The sequence below is a fragment of the Pelodiscus sinensis genome, chromosome 1 (genome assembly GCF_049634645.1).
Source record: "Pelodiscus sinensis isolate JC-2024 chromosome 1, ASM4963464v1, whole genome shotgun sequence".
Classification (NCBI taxonomy): Eukaryota; Metazoa; Chordata; order Testudines; family Trionychidae; genus Pelodiscus; species Pelodiscus sinensis.
Genome location: NC_134711.1, coordinates 217,849,009 through 217,877,002, shown reverse-complemented (window position 1 = coordinate 217,877,002; position 27,994 = coordinate 217,849,009).

The window sequence follows — 27,994 nt, the reverse complement described above, 5'->3', positions numbered from 1 at the left end:
GCAGCCCAAAAGGGGAAAAAACCCTGTGAGAAGAAGCAGAGAACTGCAGCCCAATTAGATGCAGCTGGAAGGGAGCTGGCTCAGGCAAATTGGGGCCAGCTGATTCCTCTGCTGGCTGGCTGAGGGTCTGGGGGAAAGGAGGGAAGGGAGAGAACAAAAAGGAAGGTGGTGGAGAGACAGAGAGGAAGAAATCAGAGAGAACAATTTTGACCAAGCACTAGGTAAAGGCAGCTAGGGAGGGAACCTGAGGACACCTGGCTGGACTCCCTACCATTGAGATCTGCTGCAAAACCCCAAACTCGGGGGCTAAGAGGAGGAGACCTACCCAGTGGTGGCTTGGTGAAGAGGGGCCCTTGCCACAAAACTAAAACTTAACTAAACTTATTTTTTTTAAATTAACAACTAAACTTTACTTAAAAAATACAAACTTAAAAAATGAGACACAAAATACCAAATTTTTGCAGTAGTGATAACCAGACGTATACAAAGATACAGTCAATTTTCATGATCTTTATCTTTAATCAGATAATGAGACCCTAAATTGACCAAAACAGATTAAAATTTCTTCATCTTCCTGTCCTAAAGAATGAGACGTCGCTCCCCAGGTGTTATGGACTTAATTTCCTCAATCACATAATTGTAATAAATTAACAAAGCCAATTCTTGTTCAATATATAAAATCATGAGTGAGTCGAGGTGCTGTTGGGACATTGTACTTCTCAGGGTTTTTTTTTACATCTGCTAGTTTTGAAAAGGCTCTTTCACATGAACAGCTTGTAACAGGTAAGACTGTAAAGCATTGAATAGATTTGTAAGAGGCCTGGAACATGGAAGACCGATCCAATTCCTTTAGCCAATCAAGCCACACTCTGGTGGTGTTCGTAGTGCTACCTTTTGGAACAGATCTATCATAACCCCAAAGCAAGCCGACTTCAGCTTCCAACTCATCCCAGGACACTTTAAATTTGTTGGCAATGATTCTCATATCGTCCCTGCCAATGTCTAAGCTCAACAGTTTTCCCATTGCAGTCACAATTTTACGAGTCTCATGTTCAAATCTCTGGTCAATGCTGGTAATCATTGGCTGTGTATAGACTGGCCAGTTTTTCTGGAAAGCTGTCTACACTGGTCGCTTGAATTTCCGCAAACGCACTGACGATCTCATGTAAGATTGTCAGTGTTCTTGCGGAAATACTATGCTTCTCCCATTCGGGCAAAAGTCCTTTTGTGCAAAACTTTTGCACAAAAGGGCCAGTGTAGACAGCTCAGATTTGTTTTCCTCAAAAAAGCCCTGATCGCGAAAATGGCGATCGGGGCTTTTTTGCAGAAAAGCGCGTCTAGATTGGCCACGGACACTTTTCCGCAAAAAGTGCTTTTGTGGAAAAGCATCTGTGCCAATCTAGACGCTCTGTTCCAATAATGCTTTTAACGGAAAACTTTTCAGTTAAAAGCATTTCCGGAAAATCATGCCAACTAGGGAAGCATGACTTTTCATGGTCTTAAATTGCCCTCTGGAGAACAGTCGACTCATCACATCATGCTATACAAGCATTGCACTTTTGAAACAATTTGTTTAGATATTTTTTTTCCTCAGCAGGAACCAGCCAGGATCTCTGCAAATTAGATGTTAGGCCACTGTTTGATACACTCACGGCTAGGGCACTGCATTCACAAAAGAAACAAACCATACACATTTATTAACTGTTTTCCACAATTATTTGATGTTATTTTTTGTTCCTTGCTTGATATTTAATAAAACGTTTATGAATAGTAAGAAACCATTGTATATTTCTGTTAAATGTAATATTTGTTTATATATTAATTTTATTTGTAATTCAAGACTCAAAAAAACAAGGTAAAAATTAACCATTGAGGAAGTCATGATGTAAAGAGCTTTGTGCCTCATGTTCCAGGAGCAAACTAGGTCTTAGAAAGTGATATATTTAATTTTCAAAATGGGATCTAGAGGTGATCCTGGCAATTACAGACCCGTAAGTCTAACATCAATGACGGGCAAATTAGTTGAAACTATAGGCTGTACCTTTCAAATCCAGGATTCTCTCATCTGGCAAAAACTGAGGTCCAGCATGGCATCCAGGGCAGGTGGGCCAGCAGCTGGGAGTCCGGTGCAACCCTGCCAGTCTACTACAGCAGCCTGGGAGGAAAGCGACTGGGGCTGTCTGCCACCCAGCACTGTAGCTTGGACCACAGCAGCCCAAGAAGGGAGGTCTGGCTAGGCCTATCAGCCTGGGAGATGGCAGGACCGCAGCAGCCTGTGCAAGGGTTGCAGAGTGATTGTATCAGGGCTGGGGTTGTGGCTGGCAGCATGGGAGAGGAAGCCAGCCACAGTAGCCTGGCAGAATCAGCACATCTGGGATCATGTGCTACGCGGCAGTAGGGCTGGAGCTGCGGCAGCTGGATCAGAGAACCTGACATTTGGAAGTGGAGCTGGAGCTGCCCAGCTGGCCAGCCCTGGAGCTGGGGCTGGCCTGCAGACAGCCCAGCTGCGCTGAAGGAGCCAGCAGTGGGAAGGGGCAGTTTGCTGAGGGTCTGGTGTCAGGGGACCTCCAAAGGTATGGCAAATTCCCTCATCCAGAACTGGTGTGATCCCAAGGGTGCTGGATAACAGAGGTCCAACCTATATAGTAAAGAACAAAATTGTCAGACACATAGATGAATTTAATTTGTTTTGCAAAAGTCAACATGGTTTCTATAATGGGAAATCATGCCTTACTAATCTACTAAAGTTCTTTGAGGGAATCAACAAACATGTGGACCGGGGGGATCCAGTGGATATAGTATACTTAGATTTCCAGGAAGCCTTTGACAAGTTTGCTCACCAAAGGCTCTTAAAGTATGCTGTCATGGAATAAGAGGGAAGGTCCTCTCATGGATTAATGCTGGTTAAAAGATAGGAAACAAAGAGTAGGAATAAATGGCAAGTTTTCAGAATGGAGGGAGGTAACTAATGATGTCCCCCAAGGGTCTGTCCTGGGACCAATCCTATTCAATCTATTATAAATGGTCTGGAGAAAGGGGTAAAAAGTGAGGTGGCAAAATTTGTAGATGATACTAAATTGCTCAAGATAGTTAAGATCAAAGCAGACCGTGAAGAGCTTCAAATAGATCTCACCAAACTAAGGAAGTTCTACTTCACACAGCACATGATCAGCCTGTGGAACTCCTTGCCAAAGGAGGTTTTGAAGACCAGGACTTTACCAGGGTCTCAGAAAGAGCTAGATAGATTCATGAGAGTTAGATCCATCAATGGCCTGTATGGGTAGGAATGGTGTCCTTAGCCTCTGTCAGAGGCTGGGAATGAGTGGCGGGAGAGGGATTACTTGATGATTCCCTGTTCTGTTCACTCTATCTGGGGCATATGGCATTGGCCACTGTTGGCAGACAGGGTACTGGGCAAGATGGACCTCTGTTCTGACTCAGTATGGCTGTACTCATGTTCTTAGATATCCCCCATCATTGTGTTTGGCTCCCCCACATATCCTTCCTGGCCTCACTCCAGCAATCACTTATGCACATGGTTAGCTTTATTTCTACTTTCCTGAGTAGTCTCAAGGAAATCATTATTTATTAATAGCTAGAGTCACACTTTACAACACAGTACAAAATGACGGTAAGGGAAAAATCCGGTGCTGGCTTTGGGATAGTGCATATGATTTAATACTAGTGATCTTTTCCATCTCAAATATCTCGCAGCCTATTTGCCTATATAGCTCACATAAAGCTGAATGTGTTCCAATTCAAGTTGATGGCAAAATACTCATTGACTTGAATAGGAGCAGGATTAGAACTCTTAAGAATAAAATGCATGATTCACAGGGAAAAATAGCCACCCTCTAAGATGCTGTTTAGCATAACTCTGTCTATTTGTTACATTACATTTCTAAAACCACAAGTCCTGACAGGGTCCCATGGGTTTTAATAACCATTTATTTTAGGAGAAGATGGATTAGTTTTCAAGCAAAAATGGTTGATGAACATCTACTAACTGTGGGTGGCATGGTAATTAAAAGTCAGGAAAACTGCACTGTCTGACAGTTCTTTAGACAAAACAGTATGAGGAAAATGTCTTGTCATGTCTAATTGCTATAGCTGCTTGGATTTCTGCTACACTGGGACATCAGCTATTCAGAAACTGGAAGGAGGAATTAATCCTCAGGAAGATTCATTGGCTGTTTTACACACATTCTTCTTTGAGATCAGTCCCTCTGATCCCTGAGAGCTACAACCTGTCTATAGAAAAACTGAAAATATGATAGAAAACCTAAATTGGGGTATAAACATTAGTGATTTAAGCAGTAATGTTACTAACCCCCCCCCAAAAAAAAACCTCCATTGAAGAAGATCAGGTGGTCCTCACAATCAAAATAATGTTTGCATAAACATTACTAATTAGCTCCAGCTGTGGAGCTTTAACCCACAAAATCTGTGCTTGGAACATTCTTGTTGCCTTTCTTGTGTGGCTGTTATGGTAGGCACATTCACAGTAGCTGAATATACTAACAACATGGTAGCATCAGACCACACTGACTTTCTAGTCTTGAATTTAAATTTTGCTTCCTCAATTTAAGTTTGCCAAGTAATTTATTTTTATAATACATAAATGGAATGTGTATTTCTAAGTAAATATGATAGACTGTATGTTGCATTGAATATAGTTCTGCAGAATATTATAAAATATATGTAGAAGAGGAATGTCAAGGTGTCCAGCAGTGGTTCAAGAATGTGGGTACCAACCACAATGCAGACTATTGAAACAGCATAAATCTGTAAGTTCAACACTTAGATTTCACCCACCAAGTATCAAGTGTAAACTCCTGAAGCATTATAGCAACCTAACTATAGAGTCATAAGCTTCAGGGGGTAGCTGAGTTAGTTTGTATAGGATAAAATTAAAAAATAACAAATGGTCTGGTAGCACTTTATAGACTAACAAAACAGTCAGTCCCCTTGGATCCCATTCTATCCTGCCACCAGCAAAACTTGCCTTTGTGACAGATAGTCCCTTGTATGAAAAATCACAACAAAAATCTTGTCATGCGCTGGTTTCTGGTCTGTCACAAGCAGATCTTCCAGAGCTGCAGAGAAGACCAGACACCCAGAACAATTCACTGATTTGTGTTTCTATTGTCAGTAAATTGTGATGTTTATTTATTTAAATATATATTTTATTTACAAAAAAATCCAAACTTCTTCAAAATTAACAGTTGCACTAATGTAAAATGTCTATTTTTTTAAAAGACAACCTAAAGCAACTATTTTACTAATGACATTTAAAAAATATATAGATGAAATGCAGGCCCCACTGAAGTTAATAGCAAATTCACATTCATTTCAATGAACTAGGATTTCACACTCAATATTAATTAATTCCTGACCACTAATAGCAATATAATGACAGTATGATTTTTTTACGTAATACTTTTCTGATCAAATTCATGGAGAATTTTTGGTATGTGCAAAGATTTCAGTCTACATATAGTAGCTATGTAAAAAATTCCATATAATTATACACAAACTATTTGGACAATATTCTACTACTCTGCTCAATTATTTTACCTTTATTTATACACTAGAAGATTTAGCTGGCATTACTCAAGTCCTTAATGCAATTAATTTTTGTTTTTGGAAAATAAAATGAAAATGTACATACTTCATTTGAATTGTTACTCTGGGATGAGGGGTTCAGTACACAGGGTAGTCCTAAGGAGAGAGAACTATCCCAGCCCTCTCTCACCTCAGAAACTTGGGCCCAGGTGAGAAGCACATCTCTAAGGGTATGTCTACACTACAGCGCTAATACGAACTAACTTAGTTTGAATTAGTTAATTCGAACTAAGCTAATTCGAACTAGCGCGTCCACACTGATTGGTCACTGGGGAGCACTTAAGGGCGGCTGAAACCGGTTCTATCAGGGCATCAGGTCAGTAGTTGCTTTGTGTGGCTGCTGTCTGAAGCTATCTGAGGCTCGTGCTTAAAGGGATCCCCATGGACAGCCGGTTCTCAGCTTTTCCGCTTGCTTGCCTACCTCGCCGAGGGACAGCAAAGCGTTTTTGTCTGCGCCCGTCTGTGTCTGTGGTTCCCTTCGGGGACGCCGCCACAGGTGGCAACATGGAGCCAGAGCTCGCCATGCAGTTTCTGGTGCAGTTTCTGGACTTGCTGCTGCAAGCCTGCCAGCAATGGCTCGAGGCTGCCTGGCACCACCTGGTGCACGTCAGCCCCCTGCCCCTCCGCCTGGCCTCCCTGGGGGCCATGGAGCAGCTGTGGCAGTGCCCGGGTGCCGGCGTGCCCCGCCACATCTGGCATCTGGACACCAGCAGCAACTGGTGGGACCGCATCGTCCTGGAGCGCTGGGGAGACCAACAGTGGACCCAGAACTTCAGGATGAAGAGGGACACCTTCCTGGAGCTCTGCGAGTGGCTCGCCCCTGCTCTGCGCAGAAGGGACACTCGCATGAGGCTCGCCATCCACCTCCAGAAGTGTGTGGCCATCGCCCTCTGGAAGTTCTCCACGCCGGACAGCTACCGATCCATCGGGAACCAGTTCGGTGTGGGGAGATCCACCGTCGGAGCAGTGCTCATGCAGGTACGGCACTCGCTGGCCATTGGGCCGGGGGGGAGGGCGGCTGCAAGGAGGGGATGGGCCGCCCCAGGGAAAATGGGGGGAGGGACGGTAGGAGGCGAAAGTGCCCCGCTCCGGAGGGGCCGGTCTCTCCCGGACGTACTACACGCTGCCTGGGGGGGGTTGCTTCCGGGAGTGGGGCGCGGGGCAGTGCTAGGGCACGAACACTCCCAGCCACCCGGGCACCCCATTGATTTGCACTTTGCTGTGTCTCCCTGCAGGTGGTCAAGGCCATCAACCGGGTGCTGCTCCACAGGGTGGTCCGCCTTGCCGACTGGGATGCCGTCATCCGGGGGTTTGGCGCCGTCGGCTTCCCCAACTGCGGGGGGGCCATCAATGGGACGCACATCCCCATCCGTTCCCCGGAACACCAGGCCTCCCAGTATGTGAACCCCAAGGGGTACTTCTCCGGATCACTAGTGTAGCGCCTATCAAAGTTAATTCGAACTAATGGCTGTTAGTTCGAATTATCTTTGTAGTGTAGACATACCCTAAGGCTGCTGCAGCACCAGCGGACACAGCCAGGGGAGGGGTGCATGTCCCCTGGCTGGGGCAGGCCCAGGTTTGTCCGCTCTCTGTTCTTTCCAGCCAGAGTGAGGAATGCAGCAGACTTTGCACTTTCCCCTCACTCCCTGATGAAGGAGAACAGCCAGCAATGTTTCTGTTTGAATCAGGAGCAGGGAGGAGCATCAGCCCCCCTATCCCGGGGGAGGGAAGGCTCAGGGCTGGGGCAGTCTCAGACGGAGGTAGTAGGTGCCCCCACTCAACTTGTTTTCCCTGCCTCGTGATTCTGTATCTTTTCTGTATGGCTTTATGAGAAGCAATCCCATTCCGGGAACATCCAATTTTTTTGGTACAACCAAACACTGACCTTGCTTTAAGTTATGATAAAAAGAAGCTGCATACCAAATTAGGTAATCCTAGCTCTTACTGTTGAGGAAGAGTTCTTGAACAAACAGACAGACTCTCAAACTCTCTGGAGAGACAGACAAATGCTCTGAGACGTATAGCAGGTTCATATATTTTACACAAGTAACAGAGAGGTAGCCGTTTTAGTCTGAAATTGGTAAAACAAAAAAAGCAGTCATGTAGCACTTTAAAGACAAAATGGTTTAGTAGGTGATGAGCTTTCGTGGGGCAGGCCTACTTCTTCAGATCATATTTACACAGAGCATTTATTCATGTTCTTAATCTATTACAATCAATTGTACAGTTCTGACATAAACAATCCAAAAGTTCCATCTTGTCCCCATATATAGCCCTCTAATCCAACAGAGCATCCATAAAATAGAACAAGGAACAGCTTTAGCAAACACATTTCTGGGTGTACAACAGAGAATTATGGCCTAGACAAGAACAGTGTAATCAAAACCACTTCCTAAAGGCACCTCGAAATATGTTCTTGCATTAATGTGCCAGTCAATTCACATCTATGTTTCACACAGAACTAGTTTCCATAGAAAAGCAGCATACTGAGCGCTTTATTGCTTTGGATTTGTTTCACAGCTAATGTTTTCAGGAGGACCTTTAGAGTCAAGGCAATGTATTATTAAATTTTAGTTATAAATCAAACATTTCCTCATACATACCAAAGGCAGTGATAGATGGAAGTGTGTATTTGGGTAATGCTCAATAGCAAAGTATGATAGAATAAAAAAAGTCTTTTTCAACAACTAAAGTGGATTTGCACACAAATGGGTTTACGTAGGAAGAATGTAAAACAACTTTGAAATAGTCATTGCACAGAATAAAAGGAAGTACGGTATAATTATTGAGGATACTCAATTCACCAAATCCTGTTGCTTGCTTGCTGAGAGGCAAGCACGGTAGGTTCTTTAGCATCCTGGTTTTGTAGGGACATACTCTGGTGGGTCCCAATGATCACCTGGACACATGGCTAAGGAAAAAGTGTTTACTAGGACTGATAGGAAAGGTTATCTATGCCCTAGGTGCATAGACACTTAGGGTACGTCTACACTGTAATACTATTTTGAAATAACTAGTGTTATTCTGAAATAACTTAGTCTGCATCTATACAGCAGGCAGTTATTTCAAAATAGTGTCAAAATACTGTCAAGCTGGAGGATTTCTTACTCCGACTCCTGTAACCCTCATTGTACGAAGACTAAGAGAAGTCAGAGGAAGAGTGCTCTATTTCGAAATAAGTGCTGCATAGACGCTTCCTATTTCAAAATAAGCTATTTCAAAATAAGATGCGCAATTGACGTAGCTCAATTTCCGTAACTTATTTCGAGTTAAACTCTGCAATGTAGATGCCCCCTTAGTGTTCAGCTTGAACTTCAGCAGTTCTTGTTTGCTTCCCGGCTCAATTCCATAGTCAGGGCTCTTCAGGCCTAGAGCCTACAGTGCTCTTTCCAGTTCAGTATCTATTAAAGCAAAGAGGGGCTTATCGGTTCCCACACTTGATTCAGTTTTGTCCCTGATTGGGGTCCTTCTGCAATGGCTCTCTGCCCAGCAGCTGTTGCTTCCCCATTGGTCTCACATAGGCCTGTAACATCTGGCACTCATAACCTATTGCACATGTGGCTCTTCAGTTTGTTCTTGGCAGAGCCGTCACTGCGAGAGGTAAGGCCTTGGGCAACCTCCCACAGTGCCCCAGGCATGGCATGGGTCTAGAGCTGTCCCTCTGCTGCGGGCCCTGACCTGCCCCTGCTCTGCCCTTCTTTTGTATTCCCCCAATAATTACAGACATTGCAATTAGTATTAATATAATTTGTGACCCAATACCAACCAAGTTGATTACTATGAGCAAAGCACCATTGTGCAGCCAAATATCTAACACATCTAAGCGAAGCAGAGGCAAACTGTATTTACATAAATGAACCCAGGATTTCTTTCACCTTTCAGTTGGCTGTAACGGAAGCATTCATTCAGATCCTGCTTGCGTGCCTTTTTTAAACCACCTATGTGGCATAGAGGGATAACACAAATATTGCCCTAAAATAGGAAGTCCATATATGTCCAAAATATTTTGTTTTCAACAGTTGGCAGCTGATTGGGTTATCATTAGCATTTATTTATTAATACTAAGATGAAGGAGGAAAAAAAAATCCAACAAAATCAAAATCGCTTCTCTATAAGGTTGTAGAAAGGAAGAGGGAAGGTATTTCTAATTTTATATAAAATATGGTAAAATTATGGTAAATTGTCCTTTGTTAGCCACCAGGACTGGGGACTTCAGATATTAGTTAGACTTAGATTTTAAGGGAATTATTCTGGATTTATATCAGAGTATATGAAAAGACAATCAAGCCCTTTTCACAATTTACTGAGCCATCTTCCAATACAGAATATATTGTTCACTGAATTCTTGATTCTGAAACTTTGCACATCTGCTTAACTTTACCATCCTAAGGAGCCTTATTGATTTCAGTGGAACTACTCATGCCAGTAAAGTTAAGCATGTGTGAGTTTTCAGGATCAGGGCCTACGCTATGAATGAAAAACCGAAAATAACACCACATTTGTTAAATGACAATGATATTTCTAGAACTGTCTGTAATAAAATGGGACATTTACTGACTATCACATTTCATTAATAGCATTGTGATTTTTGTTAAATGAACGTCAGGAAATTGCTGAGCTTTTGAAAATGAAATTTCTGATATAACATTTAAGTGTGATAAGTGAGATAAACCACTTTGGTACACTTGAGTGGTTATATTGCTTGCAAACAACTTTAGCAACAGTTAAAATGTTATACATCTGTGAGGCTCAGAGTCACCAGAGCATTATGTAAACAGGATCCGATTGATCTGTAGGTGGTATGTGCACTCTGACATGGCAAATTAATTGTGGTCTGCTGATGTTCCCTGCCACTAGTGTGAGTCAGTTAAAAGCTTGGTGTTAAAAGCAGAAGCATTTAGAAAAGTAAACATGTTAAAGCATTTAGGAGAAATTTAGAGAATATGTGAAACAAGACAAATTGGATAAACTGAAGTTGTCTATGGGCAGGACATTAAAAAATGCTCAGCATTAGCCTAAGTCTGCTTTTATCAAAGACAATGGTAAAACTCCAATTGACTTTGACAGGAGTAACATTAGGCCAAAGCAGAATAATTTTTGAAAACACTATTCAAAAAACTTGATTCACTTCCATACTGTTCAAGTTTTAAGCCAAGGAAACTCCCATTGCCCACAGCTAATGTCTACTAGCATAAAACTGGAGTAGTATAGTGGACAGTATATTGGGCCATATGGTTACAAAGTTATGAAAAGTGTTTCATTAAACAAAACAAAACCCAAATTTTTATTATTCTAGGCTTCAGTGTCCCTACCCATTCCATTTTCCTTGCGTGAACTAAGGTGCGAGGAAGTCCCTCTCTGTATTCAGAACTACAAGTGTTAGTTCCTATTTAAAGCATTTATTTCAAAGTTTTTCCTAACATATATGTTCATTAATTTTGAAATAGGTTTTAGGAGAAATAGCTATATTGTGCAGCTTGCTTGGTTTTTTTTTTAAAGTGTGTTTATGTATGAGAGAGAGAGTTTGTGAGTGAATGAAAGTGTTTGCCCAGTGGAAGATATAAAGTCTCTATTTTTTGCAAGGAATGAGTTTAGGTGCAGCTGCTGTAAAAGTTCTTTCCCCTATGCTCACAAGTCTCTCCTAGTGGTCAGCACACTTTGAAAGGTCCAATGGAACAATACAGGTTGAACCTATCTGGTCCTGGCCTCTGCTCCGGCAACATTTGTGGTCTGGCAGGACCATGAATATTACTGGACCAGAGAGCCCCTGCTCAGAGCAGCAGAATCCTAGCACCCAGGGCAGCCTCGGGGCTGCAGAGAACAGGCTGCAAAGCTCCAGGGCGAAGGGAAGAAGAGTCCCCCTCTCACCCACCCCCATTGACCTGCAGCTGACCATGGAGCTTCAGCAGCCCGGGAGCAGCTGAGTTCTGGTAGCCAGGGGCAGCTGAGCCCCAGGGACTCCAGAGCAGCTGAGCCCTGGCAGCCTCAGGACAGCGGCGAACTGGTGGCCCTGGGGCTGTGGAGTCTCACAGCCATGGGACAGTGGAGCCCCAGCAGCCCCAGAGCTGGCTGAGGAGCTAGGAGCCCAGTGGCCCAGGGGCAGAGGAGCCTGTCAATTTTCTGACAGATCACGGGAGAGCCTGGAGTCTGTCAGTAGAGGGGCCAACCTTCCTTGGTCTGGCAAACTCCCTCCTTTGGGTTGGTAGTTGTGTAAACTCTTTGTTACAGGAAAGCGTCTCTCTGGTAGCTATGGCTTCCATAATTATTTCTGTGAACCTTGTAAGTTTATTACAGATAAGACTATATTTTAAGAAAATCAGATTAATAAATTCCAAGGTCAGAAGGGACCATTGTGATCATTGAGTGTGACCTCCTGCATAACATGGGCCATACATTTCCCCAAAATAATTTGTTTTGAACTAGTGCATGTCTTTTAAAATACATCCAGGCTTGATTTAAGGATTCTGCTGCTGAAAAATCCATCATAATGCTTGATAAATTTTTGCAATAGTTCATTATTCTTACTGTTAAAAATTGTACCTGTTTTCCAGCCTGAATCTTGCTAGCTTCAACTTCTAGCCCCTGAATGTTGTTGTCAATTTTTCTGCTAGACTGAACAGCCCATTATTCAATATTTGTTGCCCATCTAAGTACTTAGACCATGATCCAGTCAACCCTTAAACTTCTCTTTCTGAAGCTAAATAGATTAAGCTCCTTGAGTCACAGTAGTGCATGTTTTCTAGTCCTTTAATCATTCTTGTGGCTGTCTCTGAACCCTCTCCAATTTATCAACAGCCTTCTGGCATTGTGGACACCAGAACTGGACATAGTTGTTGATATAACATATAGTCAGTTTCTTAACTATACTTTTGTTTGTTATGAAATATAATTTAACACATCAAATAACCAATGTCAGGTTTATTGCTAAAAGCTAAGAACAATGTAATACAGGGTAAAAAGTTTGAGAAGTTGTCTTGTGCTGCATTCTTACATTCTCCATATACAGAAGGTGTGCTCCCAAAGTTAAACTCAAGAGCCATCTTTTTATACTTTTCCTGTTTACAGGTTAAAAGAATAGTGTGAGTCATCAGAAATTAGATTTCACCAGTCAGGTTTCTACCTTGTTTTTCTGGTACTATTGTATCCCTCTTATTTCTTTGTTTTGAACTCATTCATTCCTGGTCCCCAGGAGAGCCAAGGCAACTTCTAGGTTGGAAATTTCCCAGAGGGGCTAGTTTCAAAGGCCTGTCAGGGTACCAGATGTTGATTGGTTTTCCTAGGGGTATAGGTCAGAGCCCTGTGAAGTCGGAGGGTTTGGGTTCCCTTACCAACTGCCCCTGCTGTAGGAGGTACATAACCCTCATTCCCACCTCTTTCACATTCTGGTAATTAGAGGACAAGAAGATTGAAAATTTAAGGTGAAGTTTTAGCCCATACATGCATGAGGAATTGGACTCAAAGATCTACATAATGAGAAGTGAGGCTAGCTACTGAGTATGCCCTACCTATGTGACCACAAGTTGAAGAACTTTGTAACATATGGGCTACTTGATTCTCAGTTTCCATTTTTATGGTACTTTGTGCAGTTATTTCTGTTTAAATCTCGCTGTTTAAAGCTTCACTGACAGAAATCCATAAAGCTCTTTGGTTGTTACACAATATTGTACATTACTATAGTTTAGTAACTTTTGGAATTTTTCATTCTTCTGAGTTGAGTTTTCTCTATGTCATTGGTGTCTTTCAGAAGTGAAATCACACATGTTTAGGATTATTGATTCTTCATAAAAATCAATAGTTTATTTTAATCCACACCACAAAGATTAGATGGAGGGTTGTAATTTTCAAATTACAAATGTGAGTTTAAATATCTCAACAAGGCTACAGATTAACCTTTTAATTTGCTCCTAATCATATTACAGCCCCCCTGAGGTTATATTTGCCTTTAAAGCAAATGGAGTTTTTGAACATATCAGCAGGAGGATTTAAACAATCATGCAGGAAGCAGCACAAAGAGGAATTCACATGATGTTCTAAAGGGTTTCAGGTTTAGTGTGAGTACCCAGATTACTGAGCCCAACCTGTCACTCAAATTCCCATTAAACTCTCAAGGGCAAATGCTCTGACCAGAATAAGTTGGCTCATGACTGCTCTTTACTTGAAACATTGCTGGAGTTTAAAATCTTTATTCTTTTGCAAGTTTCCTTTTAAGGTAACCAGCAATGGAGTGCTATCTGCTATAAATGTCAATGGTGAAATTAAACATCTATATGCCTCTTTTTAAATGAATTTAGTTTTGGGGAAGAAGCCTGATAAACAGGCCTGAAGAATGACATGCTGTATTTATCCACCCTAGAACCGCAGCCGTTTATGCTTATTGTAGCTTTCAAGTGTACTAAATGTATTTATGTGTTACTCTTTAAAGTAAGGAGCTCTGTCACTACCTGCCCTATATCCTTGGGCTTCCTAAGCACTGGTGTGTGGACAACATTATGTCAGCTGGAGAGCTTCTCCCACCAACATGCTGCTTGTGGAGACTGGAGTGATTTAGGATGCATCTACTCTGCACCGCTATTTTGAGATAACTAGCGTTATTTTGAAATAACAATGTGAACGTCTACACAGCCATCCCTTTATTTAAAAATAATTTTGAAACAACAGAAGGCTTATTCTGAAATCTGTAAACCTCATTCTGCAAGGAATAATGCCTATTCCAAAATAGCTATTTCAAAATAAGGCATGTGTAGATGCTCCACTGCTGCTATTTCAAAATAGCCCCTTACCAGGGCCATTCTAAGTTATTCCTCCCCCCTGCCTCCTGGAGCTCTAGCATGTCTACATTAGGGAAGGCTGCCTTGGACTAATTTTGAGGCTTCCCTGCAGTGTAAACGTGCTATTTCAGAATAACCATTCCAGAATAGCTTATTTTGAAATAAGCATGCAGTGTAGACGTACCCTAAGTCAACACCAGAGCTCTCTCCTGTCAACTTAGAATATGTGCAGTAGCAGCACTAAAATGGCACAGCTGCATTGGTGCTGCTGCACCACTGTAAGTTCTATAGTTAATCATTGCCCATAGTATTCTTTTGAGTTTTAAGTTATTCCATTTTCCCCCCAATAACTCTAATGACCTGTTATGGTCTTGTCCTGGATGGATGAAGAATGGATGGATATTTGAAGTTAGTTTCATGTAAATAACTGGCATGAGAGGAGCCCGACCCTTCCGTGAGGTGTGTTTGAAATTGTAATACTGACCATGAACATAGTATTCTATATTCACAACTACATGGATTCATGACCATGGTCTTTATACATGTCTCACAAAGTTCAGAACCTTAAATACTTTCATAAAACACTTTTCTTGCCTGGCATATATTAATACACAATAACATTTTATAACAGCTGATTCCTGTTTACTCTTTGGGGTTCAGACTCCCTGTTCTTCTCTTGGGGGCTACGTCTACACTGCAAGGTTTTTGCACAAAAATCCGTGGAGCGTCCACATCTCAAATGCACTTTTGTGCAAGTAAATCAGCAGTAAAACAGCAGAAAGAGGGCTTTTGCCAGTGTTGGAAAGCCTCCTTGTACGAGGCTTAACTCCCTTTTGCATTACATCTATTTTTGCAAAAAGGCAAGTGTGGACAAGTTTAGCAAGTTTCTGTGCAAGAAACTCCTATGGGAAAAAACACAGGTGCTCTGATGGCCATTCTGTGAATGGTCATCAGAGCTTTCTTGTGCAAGAGCGTCCATGCAGTGTGGATGCTCTCTTGTGCAAAAGCACATCACTTTTGCCATGCATTTTGAGGTGTTGACGTGCTCTTGCGCAATAAGTTTTTGAGCAATAACTCTTCCACAAAAGACTTATTATGCAAAAACCTTGCAGTGTAGACATACTGGATTGTCTAACCTTTACACAACTCTGTCTATGATCAAGTAGCGCCTCCTAAATCCACACTGCTATTTTTAGCAAAGTTCTGCTACCTCACTGCTGTAGTGAAAGAATTGACAGTGGTGAATGCCAGAGCCTTCTAATGTTACTCATAGCTACAACTTACCCTTCATGGTGGCAGGTAGTTACATGTACTGTACATGCCACCACAAGTTTAGATAAGGCTTCATCTGTAGACATACCCAAGCTATCTTTAAGTTAACTACCTCAGGCCTCAATATAAATGAAACGGAAGTATCTACAGCTTCAGCATAGGTTGTACAAACCTGACAAGGACCCTGAGGACATGCTTGGCTGGCTAGTCCATGCTGAAAATCTGTGCTACCACAGCTTAAAGACAGCTTGGGTATGTTTATACGTGCTGCAACCATATCTCAGTTTGCAATGTTGACAAACAGTTATTCTGTGATTGGACAGTGTCCAGCATCAATGGGCTTCCAGATTTGACTGGCGGACAGTAGAGATGTAAAGGGTTAACTAGTTAACTAGTTACCTGGTGAGCATGCCCCTCACCAGTATGCAGGGGGCTGCTCTGGCTTGTCCCAGCCTTGACAGAGCAGCCCCCACCCGCAGCATGGTCCAGTAGGCCCAGCTTCAGCTGGAGCAGCCCACAGCATTGTGATGGTGGTTGGATGTGGGGGTTAACCAGCTAAACATTATGTTTAACTGTTTAACTTTTTAACTGGGATTTTACATTTCTAGTAGAGAGTTCCTAAGCATTACCATAAAATAAACATAAATAATATGTGCAGAATTTAACTCTAAAAGACATATAGCTACTAAAGTATTTCACCACATTTTGAATTTTCTCTTTTCTGAGCTGAATTTTCTCTTTTCTAAAGAGAAAAAATGGAAAAAAATTGTCATAATTGGCAGTTTCTGCTCTAGAAAAGCCCAGAACTGGAATAGCAAGAATGCCAAACTTCAAAGCTGAGGTAAATCAACTGAACTGTGTGTGGCAGAAATTTGCACAATTCTGATTATTGTCAGTGCTATGAGTCCCTCGTGAGCATTAAATTAACTCATACTTGTTTAGATCAAAAGAAAACACAGGCAGAAAAGTAAATTTTGTACTGGAATGTAAAAGAATGATTTATTTATACCTCCACAGAATGCTAATATCAGATAAAAAGTTGCCAAAAATATTGCACTCAACAGAAACTCTACGCTACAGTCCCTCTTTAGATTCACTATGCAGAGTACAGCTTGCATTCAATCTCCCCTTCTGCCAAAAGAAATAAGAAAACAGTATTCTCTAGTCAGATCGTATAACCCTCAAAAACAATACAGTTCCAAAAATTAAAAAAACAACAACACAAATCGATTTATCCAGCTACTACAACATATAATAAACCCTCTTATTCCAGGACTTTTCAGAGAAGGAACTGCTTTGTTATTTTTATAGAAGTTCCATTTCCTCTTTTATATCTTACATTTTCTTCATTATACTCTACAGATGAGACATCACACCACACAGGACTTCTAAAAAAAAATATATATTATTTAAAGCCACTTTTTGCAGGTTACTGCAGAGTTTCATAATCAGTTCTTGATTCTGAGCCCTCCATTTTTTCACATCTGAAATTTATTTTTCTACTAGGATTTACTAAGTAACCTGCCTTTCTATTTGATACTGATTTTCCATTCCATTTTATTCAGTGATGACAATGATTTATGGAAGAGTATACTGGCTATGAATAGCTTTTGAGAATAGCTTGAACACTATTTTGTAGTTATAACTGTGTGTAACTTTACTTTGTGTTCTCCCTTTGCTAGTCAATGCTTGTGAGAGGGAGGAGCAACACGAAGTAAGAATCATGGGTACTGTGGGTGTCATTTTAAGAATGTTTTTAGTAATTTGGGGGGTCCTTAGGTTTATTGTACTCTGCTCAGTGATTGCTGAAAATCAGATCTCTGTGAGATCTGTGGGCTGTAAGAAACAATCTCAGTGGGTCACTATTGAGAATACCAAACTCAGGACAAACTGCTTAGAAAAAGGGCAGACATACTCCAAACCTGGGGGTTATTGTTCCATAAGATATACCAAACCAGCCACAAAAGTAAACTTCTGTTTCACCATGCTAGCTAACAAGAAGTCAGTTTCCTTAGGCATTCCAGTCCTTGTATCATTGAACTTAATGATAAATGGTTATCAAACAAGGGGTCCTTCTGTTCCCAAAGTATTAGTCACACACCCAATTCAATATATCACTCAGGGTATGTCTATACTACAAAGTTAATTCGAAATAACAGCCATTATTTTGAATTAATTTTAATAGCATCTACACAGGCAAACCTTATTTTGAATGTGGTAAACCTCATTCTATGAGGAGTAACACAAAATTTGAAATAGCTATTTCAAATTAAGTGCTGTGTAGACACTTAATTTGAAATAGGGGGCCTCCAGCCCTTCCCAGGGATCCCTGGTGGCAACTCTGGGTACAACCAGGAAAGCTTACTCTCCTCTCCCCCAGCCCCGGAGCCATTAAAGGGGTAGATACTGGCCACAGTGCCTGTGCCAGCTCCAAGCCTGCCAGCCCAGAACCAGCAGTGGCCACTGGGCCCTCTGACCGAGTGGCCTCAAAACATGAGCCAGAAAGCCACTGGTAGCTAGCTCTGCACCGCTCCCGAGGAGCAGTCTTCCAGTTCCCAGGAGCCTTCCTGGTCCAGGGTGGAGATCATGGACTTTATTAAGGTTTGGGGGGGATGCCCCCAACATCCAGGATCTCCACACTAGACGGAGGAATGTGGCCATCTGTGGCAGGCCACCAAAGGCCACATGCGAACCCAGAAGCAACTTAGCATGAAAGTCAAATTGTTCTGACGAGACCCCCAACCCTGAGCTTCCTCTCCCCCTTGCTTCCCCTTTCCAGCTCCCTCCTCCTAGGTTTCCCCTTCCCCTCTCCCACCTATTCCCAGTCTCCCCAGAGGTCCATCCCGCCCCCCCCCCCCCAGTTTTGTTCAATAAACCCAGTTTCTATTTTTGAACATACATGTCTTTTATTTGACATCAGGAAGGGGGGTTAGGGAGGAGAAAGTGGAAGGACGTGAGGGAGGAATGGGGCATGAACCCCCGGTTGGGAGGACCGGGGAGGCTCTGAGGGCTTCTCGGGGTGGACGCTCTCCCTCTGGGCCTCGTGGATCCTGACAGCCGCCCGGTGGACCCTCCGGATGGCAGCCTGCAGCAAGTGCATCCGGGCTGATGGCAATGACCCCATGAGATGCACCAGCGTGCCCAGGGTCAGCTCTGGCTCCATGTGGCCAAGTGCTGTGGTGTCCCGAGTGCGGGCACTCAAGGCACTCCAAGACAGCACTGTTTTGCTGTTCTTCATCGAGTTAGACAAGCAAGCGGGGAACCCTGAGAACTGTCTGTCCGGGATAGGGGTAGAGTCCCTTTAAGCACAGAAGTCAGTTAGCCTCAGGGAGCAGCCCCACACACTAAGTCCTAACCTGATGCCCTGCCGGCACTGGTTCCAGCCAACCTTAACTTTGGTTCAGGGTCCACTCAGTGTGGACATGCTATTTCAAAATAGCAAAATGCTAGTTCAAAATAGGTTTTGTGTGTAGATGTGTTATTTCGAATTAGGTTAATTCAAATTAACTATTTTGAATTAAGTTAATTCAAAAAAGTACCATAGTGCAGACATACCCTCAGATTTTACACAATAATTATGCTGCTGTTAATCCTTTAGCACCTAAATTCTAAAGGGTTATTTATAAAGATTAAAAAAAAGAAAATGAAAAGTGAGAGTTAAAATTGGTTGAAGGAATAAAATACATACAATAATTGCAAACTTCTTGGTTCCGAATTGTAGCACTGATGGAATAAACTGCTGGCTTAAGCCAATTCTCTGGTTGCTTCTGAATCATTGGATGGTCCTCAGTTCCTTAGTTATAATGCTCCCATTGGTATAAGATTATAGTGTAGATGGAAGTTTGAGCAGGAAAACAGGCTGGAACAGGAAAGGAGCAAAAGTCAAGGGTTCCCAAGGCCTTTTTTAGCTTCTTTCATGTGGCGGAAAACCCATTGTTCTCAGTGCGGCAAATTACAGTAATAAGATGGTTTTTGGAATCACATGGACAAGTCATATGTTCATGCAAGATTCCGTGTACTTAGGCCATTACCTATACTCCAAACAGAACAGAAAATCCATTCAGTGTAGATGGGCATCTTCCATTGTAAGTTAAATGTTCTTTTTATGAGTCACTCAATTTGAATAGTCCTTTCAAGATGTTCAGGCTAAGTATCTCCTGGACATTACCACAAGAGCCAACATATTTGAAAAACAGGTATAGAGCCAATACCTATAACTTCAAATACAAAAATGATACATGCATACAAATAGCATAATTGTATTCAGCAATATCATAACCTTTCTACTGACACCTTACTTGACATACTTTGCATAAGATTTGTTTCAATTACATAACAACAATAGCAATAATGATTTATAGGGTCATATTTTAATCAGATAACACGATACGTTAATTTTGGATGCTCCACGGAGTGACAGATCTGTTTTGCTAGCTACAGGAAACAGAGGCATCCCAAATCAAAGGTTACTTCTGAGAATTCAGGCTTGCTGTTACCTAGGGATTGCTTACAGGGAACAGCAACAAGGATGTGATTTCTAAAGAGAACTTAGGTGTTGTGTACCAATTGGTCCATACAGACATAGATGGAACACACTAAAAAGGTATTAATGGACTTTAACATAGAGTACTACATTAAAGAGCACTAAGGACCTTCTAGGACACCCCAGAAGTGTCTATACTGATCACTCTGTGACCAACACAGTAGGGTGCTTTAGAAATTACACACCCATAATGAGCATTGCTGCTCTGAGTAGATATTCCCTAACCTATCTATGTAAAGGACATCCCCATGGTTCATAGACAATGGGCTGAATTCTTCTTTCGTTCAAGAGCTGCATCTTTAAGAAAAGTACATATCACAAAACTCACTATGAATTCATGACAATGGCCAAGAGCACCTAATGGACTTAACAAAACCCTAGATTCAACCTCCTTGGATGATTAGAAAGTTCAGATCAAGATCCCACTGTTATTTGACTTGTTCCTCTTTTTTTTAAAGCTTTTCTGTGCATGGTGGATTATATTGGACTGTTTTAGGCTCCAGGTTTAGTAAACAATAAATATAATAAAATCAGAATTAAACAAATTTAAAAAGGTATGAATAAAATGCCTCCTAAAAGTTTATATCGTAGCTAGAAATACACCCTTGATTGGCTTAGTTTAATGTTCCACATCATTTTCCAGGTATTGTCAAGTGATGTGTTTTCTAATGGTCTATCAGACATGCTTCAAACTGAAAGTCTTTTCAAAACGATGAAGTAAATTGATGCTGGAAAACAGAATGCTGAAAATTTGGAGATTAGCTTAAAGCCAAGATTATTTTAAAGAGGGTGCCTAAAACTAGTTTCCTTAGCCTATCTACAAGCACTTAAATAAGAGGTTTGACGTTCAAAAATGCCAAGCACACAAAAGCTTCTACTGACTTTAAGCAGACACTTTTAATTTTTTTACATTAAATAAGTACTTTTCGATTTTCATTGATGATTCACATCCAAACTTACCAAATACCAGCATGACATCAGACTCATGGTGAAGGAGCAGAGCCAGTGCTGAGGGACAATTGGGAAGCTGGTAGAGCTAGACCCAGTCTGAGATGATGACTCTAATAATGGTTGTCTGAGCAGCCACAAATTTCATTCTTTCCCTTCTCAGCACTTTTGGGTTTATGGCTACCAGTGGTGGGAGAGCTGATACATATTTCATTTACTCTCAGGTAAATGAGGGTAAATGAGGGGAACTGTATAAATGGGACCGGAAGACACATTAGGAAATGTGGCACTTGGGGATTTTCATATGTATCTATGGGGCCTGACCCTGCACCACTGAAGTACTTTTACTACTAATGGAGCCTAGGCAGAATAGGGGGTAGCTTTGGAGACCCACCAGGTCTGAGGATAAAGGTTGATCACTCTTACTGGAAAGAGCTCCTGGGGCACACCAACTCTCTATTGAATAAAACAGTGATAAAGGGAGAAATGCTATACATAAAAATAATTGTTTTATTAGTAGTAAACATTTATACTATGCAAGGGACCAAGGAGCCCGATTAGGATTAAGGCTCCATTGTTCTAGACATACAAACAAATAAAGGACAATCTCTTCCTTGGAGGGTTCAGAGTATAAAAGACACAAAATCGGCAAAGGATAAGGAACAGTCTTATAGCAAGTAAACAATTACATATCGTGAAGAATTGGCATAGCCTTTCTAGTTATGTTTCAATTCCGAATTGAACATAACCAAAAACAGCATTGAAAATGCTCTGTTTTCCAGACTGGATCTAAAGGAGAGTTCATAATCTAATTTATCATCTGGAAACAAGAATGCTGCCTCCATCTTCTGAGAAAGTTGTATTATTCCAATAAAGTTACATTATTAATGTATAATACAGAACATGTAAATTGGAACTAAATGTCAATTGAATTGTACTGAAAAAAATTATTGAAGAAAAATGAGGGCTTTTTTGTATTACATTTAGTATTTGAATAGACATTTTTGTGTGTAAACCTTTTAAATATTTCAGTAACTTAGTTTGAGCATAATGGGAACAAAATGTGCTTGTAGATACAGAAACTGGCCTGTGTTTTGTATATAGGCCAATCCTGGGGAATTCCCAACCTTTATTGGAGTCAATTAACATTGTAGGTATTCAGCACCTCTGAAACTCAAGCAAATTATTCCTAAGTATGTACAGGCAGTCCCCAAGTTACGCGGATCCGACTTACATGGGATCCACAGTTACGAACGGGCTTTGAGCCGCGTCTCCCTGGTCTGCTGGTCTGCTGGAGACCAGTAGACCAGGGAGACGGGAAGCAAAGCCTCTGAGGACGCCGGCAGCGGGACAGCCGCGGCGCGTCTGGGCTGTCCCGCTGCCCGCGTACTCCGCGGCTTTGGTCTCCAGGAGACCAGCAGACCAGGAAAATGCGGAGCAAAGCCACGGGACAAGCGGGCAGCGGTACAGCCCAGACGCGCCGCGGCTGTCCCGCTGCCAGCGTCCTCAGAGGCTTTGCTCCCCTTCTCCCTGGTCTGCTGGTCTCCAGCAGACCAGGGAGACGCGGAGCAAAGCCGCGGAGGACCCGGGCGGCAGGACCGCGGTGCGACTCAGTCCGCTGCCCACGTTTCCCTGGTCTGCTTGGGGGAGGGGGGGCGCAGCTAGTATGCCCCCCCCAGCAGACCAGGCTTTTCTCCGGATGCCTGTGGTAGAGCAGCTGGGGCGCTGCTGGTTGGTCCTGTAGAGCCGCTCTGGGCGCTACTGGACCAACCCGGCAGCACCCCAGCTGCTCTGCCCTAGGCATCCTGATTCAGCCGCTGCTGGTCAGTTTCAGCAGCGGCTGAATCAGGACGCCTGGGGCAGAGCAGCTGGGATGCTGCTGGGTTGGTCCAGTAGCGCCGAGGAGCGGCGCTACTGGAGCAACCTGGCAGCACCCCAGCTGCTCTGCCCCAGGCGTCCCCAAGTCAGCCACTGCTGAAACTGACCAGCGCTGACTACAGGAAGCCCGAGGAAGAGTTGCTCTGCCCTGGGCTTCCTGGAATCAGCTGCTGATCAGTTTCAGCAGCAGCTGACTTGGGGACACCTGGGATTCTTAAGTTGAATCTGTATGTAAGTTGGAACTGACGTCCAGATTCAGCCTGTTGAAACTGATCAGCGGCTGATTCCAGGAAGCCCGGGGCAGAGCAACTCTGCCTCGGGCTTCCTGTAGTCAGCTGCTGGTCTGTTTCAGCAGCGGCTGAATCTGGACGCCAGTTCCGACTTACATACAGATTCAACTTAAGAACAAACCTACAGTCCCTATCTTGTATGTAACCCGGGTACTGCCTGTATTCCGGGCATTAGTTCAGTCCTGAATGTATTTTAAGCATAAATGTGAGTTTAAGCACATTAGTAGTCCTATTGGCTGCAAGTTAGTGTGTTCCATACTGGCTACCTTAATTTGAACATAGGCATGTAACTTGAGGGCAAACAAATAAAATTTTTATTTTGGTTAACATTTTCAAGGATTTTTACTTTTTTTTTTTTCATTTTACTCATGTCCAGTCATTAGATTGTTCTCTGGTATTTACTTTATGATGAAATCCTGGGTTCATTAAGTCAGTGGAAAAACTTCTGGTGATGTTAGTGGATATATCTACCTTACAATTGAACATCCAGCTCTCAATATGGGTAAACAGAAAAGTATTAGCTCCTCCCAAGCTAGTGTGGTAAAAATAGCAATGTTGATGTTGTGTAACAGGTGCACATTTACAATAGGATTATCTGGCTATATCGACTCCTTCCTCAGACCCTATGCTACCAGCACTTCTAGCTACCTCCATGACACCACTGACTTCCTGAGGAAACTTTGAAACATCAATAATCTACCATCCTGGCCACTATGGACATAGAAGCCCTTTACACCAACATTCCACATGAAGACAGATTACATGCCATCAGGAACAACATCCCCGATAACAGCACTGCACACCTGATTACAGAGCTCTGCAACTTTGTCCTCACCCACAACTACTTCTGTTTCGGAGACAATTTGTATTTTCAAGTCAGTGGTATATCCATGGGCACCAGCATGGCACCACAATATTCCAACATCTTTGTGGCTGACCTTGAATAATGTTTCCTCAGCTCCCACCCCCTAGCACATTTACTTTACTTACGCTACATTGATGACATCATCACATGGACCCACTGAAAAGAGACTCTTGAAGAATTTCACAAGGATTTCAACAAATTCCACCTCACCACCAACCTCAGCCTGGACCAGTCCACACAGGAAATCCACTCCCTGGACACTACAGTACAATTAAATAATGGTCAAATTTCCACCACCCTATATCGGAAACCCACCGACCGCTACACTTACCTTCATGCCTCCAGCTTCCATCCTAGACACGTTTCTCAATCTGTTGTATATAGCCAAGCCCTAAGATTCAACCGGATTTGCTCCAATCCCGTAGACAGAAACAAGCACTTATAGGATCTAAATAGCGCATTCCTAAAACTGAAATACTCACCTGGAGAAGTGAAAAAATAGATTGACAGAGCCAAAAAAGTACCCAGACATGAATTACTTCAAGACAGACCCAAACGAGAAAATAACAGAATTCCACTTGTCATTACCTACAGTCCACAACTTAACCCCCTCCAACACATTATCCAAAATCTACAACCTATTTTGGAAAATGACCCCGTATTCTCAGCGGCCTTGGGGGAAAGGCCTATTCTCACTTACAGATAACCCCCCAATCTAAAACAAATTCTCTCCAGTAACCATGCTACATAGCTACATCATAAACATTCAGCAACCCACCCCTGCAATCAGCCCCAGTGCCAACTCTGCCCACATATTTATACAAGTGAATTCATTACTGGAGCCACCCACATAAGCCACCAAATCAGAGGTTCATTTAACTCCACATCCAGGAATGTAATCTATGCCATCAAATGCCAGCACTGCCCCACTGCATTATATATTGGACAAAATGGACAGTCCCTACAGGAAAGAATTAATAGACATAAATCAGATATCAGTAAAGGGAACATACAGAAACCTGTTGGGGAACACTTCAGTCTGCCTGGGCATTCATTAACAGATGGCTTGTTACAGACCAATTCCACAAGCCAAATACACAGGGAAGGACTGGAACTAAAATTCATTCACAAGTTTGATACTCATGCAAATGGTTTAAATAAAGATACAGGATGGCTGGGACATTATCAACCTACGAAACAATGAAGGTGCCAATGGCTCTATGTCTGTATAGTATCTGGTGTTAGTACTCTTCCTCTCTATTTGCCTACTAATGGTTCTTATCTGCCTCTTTTGACTATCCAGTCTTTGGTGCTTATAGATTATTTGTTTTTTGCTTTTTTTCATGAGAAAAATAGTGTTTCATCAAAATAAACTTCCCATAGAAATGGATATATTTAATAAAATTTCATTTGGAAAATAATTGAAAATAAAAGCACTTTGATATGTTTTGAACTATTTTGTTTTGATGGTTCTGTGATGGAATATTTTGATATTCTGTTTCAAGTGACTTAATTTTAAAAATTTCTTTTAGTTTAGTTTATTTTTTTTAAATTGAAGTTGAAATGATTAATACAAAACAAAACGTATTCAAAGATTATTTTCACAGTGAATTTCTAAATTCCTTGATTCGGAATTAAAACAGATTTCAAAAATTATAAAATTTCCTGCAAAAGGAAATGCCAGTTCCTGCACAGTCTGTTTATGAAAGCACTACATACAAAGGAAGAGGTAGCTATAATCAATGTAATAATCTGTCATGATTTTTTTCCCCAAATGAAGCAAGAGTTAAGATAGCTTTGTGTGAGGGGGTGGTGGTCTTAAGAATGACTTTTCTGTTTTCTTCCACATTAGAGCTCACTGAAAAACAAAACAAAACAAAACAAAAACCCTTAAAAATCATCAAATAGTCTGGTAGCACTTTAAAGGCTAACAAAATATGTATCATGAGCTTCCGTGGGCACATTTCTTCAGAAGCTCATGATACCATCTACATATTTTGTTAGTCTTTAAAGTGCTACCAGACTATTTGTTGTTTTTTAAGTTTTTCCTGTTACAGACTAACTTGTCTACCCCTCTGAAGCTTTTGAAAAACAAACACACACACACACACACACACTAAATTATCCTCAGTCTTAATATTTTACTATATCTCTGTGGAGTGTTTCATTGTGTCATGGATCTTTCTATTTGTTCAGGGAGCATCTAGCACACTGCAGCCACTTCGTAATAGTGATCATAATAATATTGGAATCATACCATTATAAACATCAGGTATGTGTTTATATAATTATGCATATTAAATAGTATTCCTTCACTCAAATAATTAATTAGTAGCTCCTTAGGAAAACTGTTTAGGAAATCTGTGCCTCTGAAAATTTTGTTGAACTGGGTTATGTAGCACAATCAGAAAAAGATCATTTTGCCTATGTCCATATAATATGTTATGCTTTTCTCTAAAGCAGCAGGCTTTGTGATCCACCAATAATGTTGTCTTATTGCCAGTAATTCTTTTGCAAAATGCCTTGTCTCATGCAGAGCATGAGGAAATTATAGAAATCTGTACAGCATTATTATCCACCACATCGCTATATGCTTTCCCTAAACTGTTCTGAAATCTAAATCAAAATGTGGGAGTATGATTTATATTAAAATGATATATTCTAATAAGATATGCCTGTTCCAGCACTAAGCTTCTGAATCATCCATCCAAACTTAATCAGGGTTCAATTATTTCCTTAAGTATGTCTAGTATTTAGTCTCTTGATGCTTTCAAACAGTTTAACATTGGCAGGAAAATATTTTGTTTTCCTTTCATAACTTGTCTAGATGATCAAATTCTTAGCCAAGAATGATACAAAGAACCTCCAACTGTCTCTCTCTAATTTGTCATTCTTTCATCCATTGCATTTTAAGATTACTGATAATCGACCTTTGTTTTTCGTTAGCCTCCTACCCAGATGATTCAAACATGAGTGCCGATACAGAACAATGACACATCCCTGCGGTTGGAGAGTGGAAAACTGAATTTCCTGCTCCCACTCTGCAGGAGCACTTCAATTTTCTGCAGTCAGCATTGTGTATGTTGTAATGATGTGCTTGAATAAACAAAGCTCCAATTTTTAATGCTTACTCATGTACTTGGCTCTTCAGCTGCTAATTTTGTACTAAAGGGGAATCTTTATCTTGGGTGCAGCTTCTTAAACGGGTCATTGCTTGATTTGTAATATAGCATAGTGTATGCTATACAAATCATGTTCTCTCCTAATTTGAGAATGGTTTAGACTCTTTGAAGAGAATTACATGACTCCTTTTACTTCCATTAACACTAAGGTTTTCCAAGCCACGTAGAACCTGTGCAATAATTTGCCAGTTTGATTGACAGGTCCCAAACATTTCCTTTTGGTTTAATCTTAGATTTGCACCCCTGGACACAGTATAACAAAGTACTTAACATGTGCAAAACTAAGCACACAAATAGGTCCATTGAAATCAATAGGACTATTCATATACTTAAAATTAGTCACGTGCTTAATCCTACTGAACTGAAGCCTTTGTACATAGGGAATACAATTTAACAGGAATAACTTCCTATTTACTTTAAGCCTCGAATTCTGATGCCCTTACATTTAGGCTGTGTCTAGACTGCATCCCTTTTCCATAAAAGGGATGCAAATTAGACACATCACAATTGTAAATGAAGCGGGGATTTAAATCTCCCCTGCTTCATTTGCATAAACATGGCTGCTGCTTTTTCCGGCTCGGAGCTTTGCCGGAAAAAAGCGCCAGTCCAAACGGGGATCTTTT